Raw genomic sequence first — 12,461 nt, 5'->3', positions numbered from 1 at the left:
AAGTTACTTTTTCTTGCAATAAACCGCACTCATGCTTGGCCTTGGGGGGCGGGGGTGGGACTATGTTGAGGTCGCAGGTAGGAGCCAGGGTCCCCACTAGATGGAAAACCGGGAGATCCTACAATTATGACAGTGGCTAACAGGGACCTCAGCCCTCTGGATGAAATAACCCTCTCTCCCTCTAAAGTGTCCTCTACCCACCCAGAACAGCATACTACCACCAACCTGGTAGGCTTCAGGGGTAAAGCCTGCTTTCAGCAGCAGCTGACCTGCTAAGTGGAAGGCACTGACAAGCTTTACCTAAGCCTATTCCTGCTACGTTGTCATTCGATGCATAAATAGAAGAGTTGCTACCAATTCTTGGGTAAGTCAGAGGCAAGGTTGGTCTTAAGCTGATGTAACACAACTCAGAAAAGGACTAGAATTAGATCCAACTGATGACTGAGTTGATCCCTAAGCAGGATTTATCCTTGAAATAAAACTCAGCAGAGAAGGGCAAGTTCAGATAACTCACTGGTAATTTGGGGCAGGAGTGGGGGGGCTAGCTGAACTCTCATTTCCTATGTCAAAAGCAAGTTCAAAGAGGATTTATGAGTTAAATGTATTTTTTAAAGCAATCCAGAAAATGAAATCCTCTGTTAAATGTCTGGCTAGAAGTATTTCTCACCTTAGAAACAATAGAAGGAAATGATCAATGGATAGGACTGTGTAATATCTTAAAACTTCTGTGTTTCAAACTCTGTTTTAAACGGAAACCCAAACCACAAAAAGAAAAATGGAGACAGCAAATATGATAGAAATATGAATATCTATATTATAAATAGGGCTCATAAGCTAAAGTAAAAGAATTGCAATGATTCAAATCACATAAAAAGAAACCAAATAGTAATAAATAATGGTGAAAGTTAACCCTATAGTAACTAAAGAAATAGATGTTCAAACAAATCAGTAATAAGATATAGAGATAATAAGCCTTGGTTTTGCTCATAGATGCTGGTATCAGTATAAAATGATACTGTCCATTTGGAAAGCATCTTCGCTGTATGTCGCAGGTCAGAATGCTCCTCCATTTTGACTCAGCAGTCCCACTTCTGGGAATCAAGCCAAAGAAATTCTCCAGAATATGGGAAAAGTTAGATACTGCAGAATGTACATCATCGTGTTACTTATATTGAAAACTTGGCCACAACTTAAAGATGCCAGAGCAGGGGCTATACACACCTCCCTGTAGCCAGCTGGACTGCAATACGGCTTCCTGTTTCTCTGTGTTGCAGGTATCATTCCTCATCTCTGCCCGAAGCACTCTTTTTGCCCTGCTGAGCCCTCTTACTTATCCTCAACACTCTTGATCAACATGTTTAAGGCTCCCTCTTTCGTCCCCTCAACCCCTTCTACCTCCTTCCATTTTGGCACTTGGAGACTACCTGTAATTAGTTGTTTATCTGCCTGTCTGCTCCCTTCTGCCGCTTCTCCTTCAAGGGTGTGGTCCATCTCCTTTCAATCTTAGATCACTAGCGCCCTGCCAAGGCTTCAGGTGCTTGATAAATATATTTTTTAAATGGATGAATCATTTATTCAAACCTTTTTCCATGATTATAAAGAGTATGTGGCAATATGTGAATACATTATGATGTTCAATTTTAAAGGTACTTACTACATGTGCAACTATCTCAAAGTAATGTGAAAGTTAAATTTAAAAAGCAGGCATGCACCGGAGTTCCCGTCATGGTTCAGTGGTTAACGAATCCGACTAGGAACCATGAGGTTGCGGGTTCGATCCCTGGCCTTGCTCAGTGGGTTAAGGATCAGGCATTGCCGTGAGCTGTGGTGTAGGTCGCAGACGCAGCTCAGATCCTGTGTTGCTGTGGCTGTGGCTGTGGCCAGCGGTTATAGCTCCGATTGGACCCCTAGCCTGGGAACCTCCATATGCCGTGGAAGTGGCCCAAGAAATGGCAAAAAGACAGAAAAAAAAAAAGGCTACCATTTCATTAAAAATAATAATCATAACAAAGTGTGTTGGCAAAGGAAAGTGGAAAATTTATATATGCACATATGTCTTTGTTAATAGGTAGGCTATGGATGAAAGAAAATAAACTGGTAGTAGTGGTTTGGGGGCAAGGTGCAGACTGGACGCCTGAAGACATGATGGGAAGGAGGCCTGCTTTATTTTTAATTATTTAATTATTTATTTTCGTCTTTTTAGGGCCGCACTTGTGGCATATGGAAGTTCCCAGCCTAGGGGTCCAATCGGAGCTAAAGCTGCCAGCCTACGCCACAGCCACAGCAACCCAATGAACCAGATCCTTAACCCACTGAGTGAGGTCAGAGATCGAACCCACAACCTAGTCAGATTTGTTTCTGCTGGCCACAGTGGGAACTCCCTGCTTTATTTTTTAATATACCCTCTGTCTGTTTTCAAAATGGGTACCATGTATATGATGTAACTGTTTTGAAAAACAAATCAATCTACAAAATTGTATGCAATTATATGAAAAAAAGTTAGGATTTAATTCTTGACAAATGATAGCAATTGTTGGATTGTGGGATGGTGGGTGATTTGGTTTTCACATTTCTGGCTTCCATTTTTTTAATGCGGTTGTATTGCTTTTACACTGACAAAGATAAAATGATAAGGAGACATAAACAAATAACTAAGTAATCATTATATTTATTTTAGCACCACTTTTCATGACTCAATAAATTCTGGCCTAGTTTAAGTAGGGGGAAAAAAAGGACAGGCGTTTTCTCCCTGCAGACTGCTACAGCCATCTCCCTTATAATTCTGAGGTTGAACTAAAAATGGTTAAGTTTAATTATGAAAAAGTTCATCAGCCTTTCAAACGGTGGTGAGAACAGGTAAAGCATGTTCCTCTAATGGTTGCCTAACTAAACAGCAAGATATGACAACAGCATTTTAACCTAAGACACCGAATTCAATGGGCTTGTCTCTCTCTGTATTTTCCCTCTCCCCACCCCGCTTTCTGCCTCCCTCCTCTCTCACAAGTCTCCCTGCTCTTCCAGGTCTATATTTTTCTTTACCTTCTCTGCGGCCAGGCCCTGGTGGCTGGTCCTCCACCCCCAAGGCCACCTTCTTCGTAGATCCCAGCGGATGCTCCAGTGTCCCCCCTCTTTTCACAGCCATGTGCTTGCAAGACCGACGCCAGCCCAGATCCACGGGGTCCTTTAACCTTCTCAGCCACCCCTGGCTTTTGCCACTGTGTGGTTCAGACATGGGCCTGAGACAATTCTGGCCAACGAGGGGTAGCTGCCGGGAGTTTCCTCACATCCAAGACACGTTTGCTTTTTGGCCTTGGATGCAGTTGTGTTGGGGTGTGCCACCTGGATCCTCTACAGCCTGACAATAATAAAGACCACACCAAGGATATCAGAGCTAGGGAGTGACAAGCGTGGAGGCTTCACACCTTCCTTGCCTGGCTGACTTGCATCTACCCAGGACTTCCTGTCACAGGAGAGACTTTGTTGGTTAAGAGAGGTTTTCAGTCTCCTGCGGGCATCCTCTCCCTCTGATTTTCTCATCAAGAATCACCCCCTGTGTTTCTGTGTCTCTCTCACTACCTCCCGTTTCCTCCTTTTCCCTCCCCTCTCCTCCCTTCCCCAGCTGCTCCCGTCTCTCTTCAACAAAACAGGGGAACCTGTAACACTGTCTGACCAGCTCACGCCTACCCCTTTCTCTCACTTTCTCAACCACAAAGTCCTTCCCCAGCATCAGCTAAAATTGTACTTCACAGCTCACAGGTCTGGGTGGATTTCATTAACAAAGGAATCCCTGCCTGGGGCTGAAATGGAGGTGATGTTTTTAGGAGTAGGGGGGAGGGGAGCCCTATGGGTCCAGGCAAAAGATTCTCACGCTCTGCGGAAAGAGGAAGGAAACAGAAACACCAAGAGAAACAGGGGCAGAGCCTCTGACAGTGTGCGCCACCCAAAGAGGTGTGCCTTTTGTGCTCTGAAAAGCTTGCAGCCCTGCCCAAGGCGGTCTGCTGCTGAATTTCTTCAAGCGGACCCTCTCTGTGAAGTCTGGGGAGTTTGCAGACAGAATCTTCCATTGCACCCCGTTTGGGCTTTAGGTATTTTGAAGTAGGCATCTCATATTTGTGGTTAAAGCAGCAGGTTAAGGATCCTGTGTTGTCACTGCCCTGCTGTGGCGCAGGTTCCATCTCTGGCCCCGGAGCTTCCATATGCAGCAGGCGAGGCCAAAAAACAAAACACAATAAGGGATCCCACGTGAAATCCATGTCCTAATGAGGTCAACGCAAAACATTTTTTAATTGGCTGCAATCAAAATTTTTGTTATAGTTAATGAATTAAGTATTGTGCCCACTGTTCTTTGGTGGGAAAGTGAGTAAATGAAAATATTTTATTTCTCGAAAAACATTGGATCCCTCAGAATCAGTACCTCCGCTCTGTGCCTCTTGCCTCACGCCCACACATCCCCATTAAAGAAGTCTAGTTTTTAGGGCCCCAGGAAGAACATTAAAAGGAAGCATATATCTGTCTCATAAATATGATTAAACAAGCATATGTGGAACACAGTTGTTTCACTTTTAAAAATCAATTATAATTGCTTTTTGTAATAAAATGAATTCTATCTTTCACAAAAGATGATGGAGCAGGCATTGATTTTTTTTTTTTTATTCCACTTTCTTTTGGAAATAGTCAGCCAGGCCTCTGATGCAAGGTGCCAGGCCCTACCCTCCTCCTACCAGGGGCAAGTGCATGATACACATTCAGCCAGTCAGAAGCTCCCTTCATGATACTGCACAGAGGGAGGAAAAGACCAGAAGTGACCTGGAGCTTATTGATTGCAACCCCTGGCCAAGTCCAAGGCTGCCCTCGAGAGCTTTAGGATCCTCCTGGTTCTTCTGCCTTCCCTCTAATCCCGTAAGCTAGCTTATTTCCTCCTACCCAATTTCCCTTCTGATTACATCAGTCAATGACTGCTGCTACGACTTAGACCAAAAAATTCCTAATCAATATTAGGTGAACTTTTGAAATTGCGCTTTTCAGAGAAAAATGGTAACTTTTTTTTTTTTCTGATTTCCAAAGGAGCATCTTCTTGGTATACCCTTCCCTACTTAGAAAATACAGAAAACATTTTAAAAGAATTGCCCAGGGAGTTCCCGTCATGGCTCAGTGGTTAACGAATCTGACTAGGAACCATGAGGTTGCGGGTTCGATCCCTGCCCTTGCTCAGTGGGTTAAGGATCCGGCATTGCCGTGACCTGTGGTGTAGGTCACAGACGCGGCTCAGATCCTGCGTTGCTGTGGCTGTGGTGTAGGCCGGTGGCTACAGCTCCGATTGGACCCCTAGCCTGGAAACCTCCCATATGCCGCGGGAGTGGCCCAAGAAATGGCAAAAAGACAAAAAGACAAAAAAAAAAAAAAGAATTGCCCAGAAATACTGATATACTTCTGATACTATTGGTATTTTATATACTTACTTCATTAATAAATATTTTTGTATGATTGATCTCATTCTGCAGAGAAAAAAGCTTCAATCTACTATAGTTTCCATTTGCCAGTGGCCCAAAACAGCACAGAGAAACAACCCTCCGTCAGAACAGAGGCAAGTCCATCTCCATCTCCAGACTGCGGTTATCAGTCAAGAGTCTAACCTCGTCACCCCTTATCTCTAACCCTTAAGTGCTTTCCTTTTCCATCACATATCAGTCTCTGTTTCCTTTCTTATAAAGCAAACATGCTTTCATGCTCCCTTACATTCCAAAGTCACTCCTACCCTCAAACAATTTCAAAATGCCATCCCCGCCCTACAGATTCCACCCTTCCTTCCATCCATCACCACATCAAATTATTTTGCAGTTAAGCCATTTCAACTCCTTATAAAATCTGTCCTCATTTAACACTAGGCATGGTAATGATATCCAGTAATTTCCTCTTTTACCATTTGCTTTTTCTTTTTTAACCTTCTCAAAACTTTGCTTCTGTGATTTATCTCTTTACCATGGAACTTAATGTCCAGAAACAGGGAAGAGGTATTAGCAGATTCATCAGATATCCACTGAGGTTTTATTATGCAGAATCAACTGATTTAACAAATATTTATTGCGCACATCTCCCATTAAGGCACCTGTGGTCATGGTTTCCCCCCTAAGAGTAAACTGGAAGACAAAGACACACGGGGCAAGAGGGGTAAGAACACATGTCAGAATAGACCACGTGCTACAATTCCAAAAAGGACAGTAAGATACAGATTCATGAAAAAAGGCTCTTCCAGTTCTATTTTTTTCTTTTCTTTCTTTTTTCTTTCTGTAGTAATAGCATTAAGGTGCAACTAGTAGGAACAAAAACTAGTTCCATTTATGAAGAGTAGATGTCATATCTGAATCATTTATTTGAATTTCAGAACTCTGAAAAAATAAGTTTTAAAGTGTATACTTGGAGTTCCCATCATGGCACAGTCGTTAACAAATCCGACTAGGAACCATGAGGTTGCGGGTTCAATCCCTGGCCTCGGTCAGTGGGTTAACGTTCGGCATTTCAGTGAGCTGGGGTATAGGTCACAGATGCAGCTCGGATCCCGCATTGTGGTGGCTCTGGCCTAGGCCAGTGGCTACAGCTCCAATTAGACCCCCTAGCCTGGGAACCTCCATATGCCACAGGAGTGGCCCTAGAAAAGTCAAAAAGACAAAAAAAAAAAAAAAAAAATTTATACTTAACCATGATGGCAGAGCCATTACAGAAAACTATTTGCCCATCCCTCAAAATGTTAAACAATTAACATGTGATTCAGCAATTCTACTCCTAGGTATATACTTATTCTTTCAAAAAAAAAAAAATTGAAAACAGGTACCCACCGAGGTTCTTTATCAAAATCTTAGCATAGCAGCACGAGAGCCAAAAAGTAGAAATAGCCCATGTTGATCAACAGAGGAATGGTTAAAGTATGGTATATACGGACTGGAATATTATTACTCAACCTTAAAAAGGAATGACATCTTGATACATGCTACAAACATGGCTGAATCTTGACAACATCATGCTAAGTGAAATAAGATGGACACATAAGTCACACATTGCATGAATGTACGTCTATGAAGTACACAGCATAGGCAAATTCCTAGAGATAGGAAGTAGAATAGAGATTTCCAGGGATTGCGGGGAAAGGGGATGCGGGGTTACTGTTTAATAAGTATGGAGTTTCTCTTTGAGATGAGGACAAAGTTCTGGAAGTGGATTGTGAAGATGGTTGCACAACATGGCAAACACTTAGCGCCACTGAACGACACACTTAGAAATGGTTAAAGTAGCACATTCTGTGTTCTGTATATGTTAGCACAATAAAAAAAAAAAAAAGTCTACGTTTACAACGAATAACAAACTGAAGCACAGTCCAATATATAAAGGTAAGTTGTTCACACACGTCTCCATGGTCAAAATGAAATGTCCGGAGTTCCCGTCATGGCGCAGTGGTTAATGAATCCGACTAGGAACCATAAGGTTGCAGGTTCAATCCCTGGCCTTGCTCAGTGGGTTAACGATCCGGCGTTGCCGTGAGCTGTGGTGTAGGTTGCAGATGCGGCTCGGATCCAGCGTTGCTGTGGCTCTGGTGTAGGCCGGTGGCTACAGCTCCGATTCGACCCCTGGCCTGGGAACCTCCATATGCCGCAGGAGCGGCCCAAAGAAATAGCAAAAAAAAAAAAAAAAAAAAAAAAAAAGAAATGTCCAACACGTGCATTCTGAGGCTATGCGTGGTATGCGTCCACCCTTTAGGAAATCTAACAGAAGTGTAAAAAGAAACGTAGAGTTGACTGTATGAAAAGGATCGGTTTTACAGAGGAATTTATCTAAGCATTCCTTTAAACGAGCTTTCCCAGGAAGTTTGTTTGATTGATCAGGAACAACCCAACAAAGGCTGTTGAGAGCAGAAACCCTCTCTGGCAAGAGATAACTGGAAGCTGGCGGCTCTCTCTGGTGCACAGTCACACACCCAGGACCAGCCCCCTGTGCTTCCCTCTCCCCAGAACTCTGGCTCCTTCCAAGCCTTCCAGGAGAATCCAACCTGGCTGATGAGTTGGGGACGTAGAGGTGAGAACATCCGGGGCCTTCTACGCTGATGATCTGAGTTTTCATTTCAATTCTTCAGCTACCTTTTCTATGAGACCACAAACTCCTTGAGGGCAGGGATCAGATTTCATTGTCGTATGTTGCCTTGCGAGCATTTCACACATACTGGGTTCGTGATATTGTTTACCGCATGAAAGAATGAATTAATAACTTTAGTACAAATGGGCAATGAAAGGTCAAACAGAAATAGTTCTAAAGCGGCTCCGAAATGCTTATCTACAAGAAATCCACTTGAGTCATGAAAGTTCAAATGACACAATAATCTTGGAAAAACACTCCCCAAAGCATGAAGTAAGCACTATCTGCGTCCAGGCTTATCCCATCTTCTCCTACCAAAGGGACTGACTTTCCACCGTTAGTAACTCTGCCTTGCACCAAATGCACCACATTCAGTGGGTGCATAATAAACACCGTTGACAGAATGAATGACAAGGCAAAAAATAGCTCGCGGTACTTTTCATTTTTTACAAGTTTGGAAAGCGTATTAAACCATCTGCTGATTAAAAATATGCGTGTTTTGACTTGCATATGAATCAAATTAACATATATAAATCCAGCATCTCCACATCACTAGATTCACAGCGACAGCCAATAAATTTCCATGTTTCTTCAAATTCATCAATCCCAGAGTGACATAATTAAGTTATTAGACATAAAACACACAGTAATGGTTTATCACTAAAAGCTAACTTTTGTTTTATTTCAGTTCAACGATCGTTTATCCGCTAAAAATTTAAAAAGGCATTTGAAATCGTTGGGAATCTAAAACCGTATGCTTACATTTTCTCTAGAAATAATGCATATCATCATGGGAAACTAAAATTTGAGGTACAGAACAGGAAATATTATCCCTCAATATGATGAATTAGGATTAGCCAAGGTGCCCTATGTTGAACCCTAGCAACTTGCTGCCTTATGCAACCCTAGAAATGCGAACGGTCTCAAGTTGCAGCTCCTAGCACTTCAGCTTCTTCCTGTCACTCTGCTCCCACTGGTCCATCTCCACCACGTTCTCTCCAAGACTGTCTGGAGCAAAGAAGTTCTCTCTGGAAAGGAAAGGAACACCTCTGTATACTCTTATGGTCCAGGCACCTTTCTGGGAGGAAGAACACAGCCAAACTGCCAACCTAGGTCAGAGGCAACACCAGCTCTGAGCCAAGACCATTGGGGGGGGGGGGGGAGTCATGTCCTGTCCCTTCCTCTTAACTCCTCAGTCCCTCAGAACTCCCCTCCATCTGGAGTACCTCCCTAGGACCCAGGCTGTAGCCTGGGTGAGATCTCCAGCACCCAGCCTCCGCTTGCACCCTGCGATTGACAGACCTCTGGCAACTTATAAATGCTCATCACTTTGGTCATGGGATCCCCCCCAAGACTGCTGGCACTGAGCCCCTGGGGATAACAGAAGCCTTTCCAGAGCAGTGTTTGCCAGCCTCGTCTGGTGATAAGAATCATCTGGAGCTATTGACACAAACACCACACATCCCAGGCCCTTTCCCTAGACGTTCATGTTTCCTAGGTCTGTTCGGGGGTCCAGGGATCTGAATATTTAACAAGTGCCTGGGTCATGCTCTTCACCAGCAAACTGGGGAAATTCTAAGTTCAGCACAGTCTTCAAAGTGCTCCTTGAGTCTCCCGGTAGGAGGGAGTTGTCCTGTGTGTGGATTCAAGCCTTGTCATCTCTGGGGATGAAGAAGGCGAGTGTGCATTGGACACTGGGAAGCCTCTGTAAATCCCAGGCGTGTTATCATTATCATAATTATATACCTTGAGCCACAGTCACCAGGACAACATGCTTAGCCGGAGGTAAGCATCTCCTCAGGGTTCAGGGCTAAGTGACCAGCCACAGTCTCCAGGGGTGAGAAGTGGCCCGAGGCAGAGGAGGAGGAGCAAAGACTGGAATCCAGAAATTAATACATATGTATTTCAATCCTCAGCTGCTCTGGTGGCTGATATAAATTAAAAGAAGAAGGCGGGAGAGTCGGGGAGAAAATGTAAACAGCATGAATTTTCCAGATATGAAAAGATGGAGTGTGTTAGCTGAATTATTCATTTATTGAACTTCCAATTGCATTCTTTAGTTCTCCTCTGTGAATAAATGTGAGCTGGGCTCTGAGACGCAACTAGGGGCTAAGATAAGCACCTCTGTGGCGGGTTGCCTTGCCAAGTTGGGTGCCTGTGAGGTTTAGTCATCTACACGAGGCTGCCACAGCTGGGGAGAAGCCTCTACGCCTGCAGTTTTGCTGCTGACTTACCATAAATTGAAGGTAGATCCATAGTTAGAGCACCATCTCCCCCACGGAGGCAAAGACCAGGTCCTTCCTTACATTATTGATGAAGAAAATTTGCAATGAGGCCCCAAATGAAAGATATGCATATTCTTACAGGGTACCGGGAGGTAATTTAGAAGAAACAACCGCTCTTTTTTTGAGACTTGAACAAGAAGTTGTGAGTTAAATAGGAGCCTGCAGAATCAGCTGGCACTAAGAAAAGGAAAATCGTGCTGCCCGTCTGTGCCTTAGCAGGTGAAGAACCTGACACAGTGTCGCTGAAGAGGCGGGTTTGATCCTCGACCTCCCTCAGTGGGTTAAGGATCCGGTGTTGCCGCGAGCTGTGGCAGAGATCACAGATGCTGCTCGGACCTGGCATTTCTGTGGCTGTGGCATAGCTCTCAGCAGCAGCTCAGATTCGACCCCTACCCTGGGAACGTCCACATGTCGCAGGTGCGGCCCTAAAAAGAAAAAAAGAGAGAGAGAGAGAGGTCAATTCAGTCTTCTGTGATTGAAGATGTTCCCGCACTGTAACGGAGAAATGGACTGGCTTAATCATCTCACGTCATCATCATCTGACTAAATATTAGCAATTCAATGCAGCAAAAGCACATTGTACAAATAAATAGCATGGATGACTAAAGCAGTTAAATCTCCAAGCTGCAATTGTTTGGGAAGAATCCTTCAAGTCTAGAAGGTATTTTAGAAGGTATAGGAATTCAGAGTTAACATTCCACAAAGTCAGAAATGTATCTTAGCCTCTTTAGAAGTTGTGGCTGCTTCCCACGTGCCAAATCTCCCAAGGAGTTGAGTTGCTGCCAGGAGATGGCTTTGGGAAAATTTGGAATTATATTAGATGCCAAAAGTATATTAAATGCCCAAAACGCCTCAGAGTAGCTTCTTTCAAGGATCACATAAAATATGCAAAAGAGGCTTAATGAGTCTCATTTTCAATTAGAATTCCTTAGGTCTCATTACTTTTTTCCTCAGATATGTATTTTTTTTTTTAAAAAAAAAGGTTTTTCCATGCCCATCCTACTGATAAAATTTCAATCACTGAAACGTTCCCTTTAAAACGAACAAGGCTTTTTATCTCCCTGAGTTGGCCAGATAACAATTTTTACAGGTCACTCAGAATTACCAGAGAGAGCTGAAACTGGAGCAGCACAGACAAATGAGATCCCCACAGATAAACCCCATCATTCAGGACAGTCAGGAGTTGCAGCCTCTTCCCTCACTTAACCTTGTACCAAAGCCACTGTGCGTAATTTGATTCCCTGCGCACCTTTCTCTGTTGAAACAGAACAAGGATTTTCAGGGTGATGTTAGACTGATGGGGGGGAGGCAATACCCTGTGAAGCAAAGAAAACTGTACAAGGACTTAGGAAGCCCCCCCTAATCAATTTGCCACCTTAGATCAGTTACTTCACTACTCAGAAAACTTAGTTTCCTTACCTGAAAGGAAGGAAGTTACGTTGAACGTGTGGGATAGAGATCTTGATCTGGAAGAACTTTCCAAAGTCCCTGCTTGGGACAAGGTAGAAAAATAAGTGGGTTCTAAAGACAAAAACACTGATTCGAAAAGATCCATGCACCCCTAAGTTCATTGCAGCCCTCTTTACAATAGCCAAGACACATGAAAGAACCTAAATGTCCATCAACAGAGGAATGGATAAAGATGTGGTATGTATCTATGATGGAATATTACTCAGCTATAAAAAAGAATGAAATAATGCCATTTGCAGCAACATGGAGAGACCCAGAAATTATGATACTAAGTTTTGTTAAGTCAGACAGAAAAAGACAAGTATCACGATATCACATATTTGGAATCTAAAAAATGATACGAATGAACTTATTTACAAAATAGAAAAAGATCTACGGACATAGACAACAATCTGACGGTGCCAAAGGGAAGAGGTTAGATAAATTAGGAGTTTGGGATTAACACATACATACCACTGTTGATAAAAGAGAGAAACAACAACAGCCTACTGTATAGCATAGGAAATTGTATTTAATATTTTGTAATAACCTACTGGAAAAGAATCTGAAAAGGAATGTAAACACATGTATAACTGGATCACTCTG

The 12,461-nt window shown here is 43.2% G+C and overlaps 1 protein-coding gene and 1 long non-coding RNA gene across 3 annotated transcripts in view; one reads left to right on the top strand and one right to left on the bottom strand.

Moving 5' to 3' along the window:
- LOC146401035 (uncharacterized) overlaps positions 1–12,461 on the top strand; it is a 271,100-nt gene that overhangs the window by 40,150 nt on the left and 218,489 nt on the right. The gene's annotated exons all lie outside the window — the stretch shown is intronic.
- Positions 1–12,461, bottom strand: part of TSPAN5 (tetraspanin 5) — a 253,303-nt gene that overhangs the window by 186,727 nt on the left and 54,115 nt on the right. The gene's annotated exons all lie outside the window — the stretch shown is intronic.

Source organism: Sus scrofa, chromosome 8 (genome assembly GCF_054392235.1).
Source record: "Sus scrofa isolate SSC_HxYL_T2T_F1_AM1 chromosome 8, Sscrofa_HxYL_maternal_Yorkshire_Landrace_v2.0, whole genome shotgun sequence".
NCBI lineage: Eukaryota > Metazoa > Chordata > Mammalia > Artiodactyla > Suidae > Sus > Sus scrofa.
Note: the sequence above shows the minus strand (reverse complement) of the source record. Positions and strands in the feature narration are given on the sequence as shown.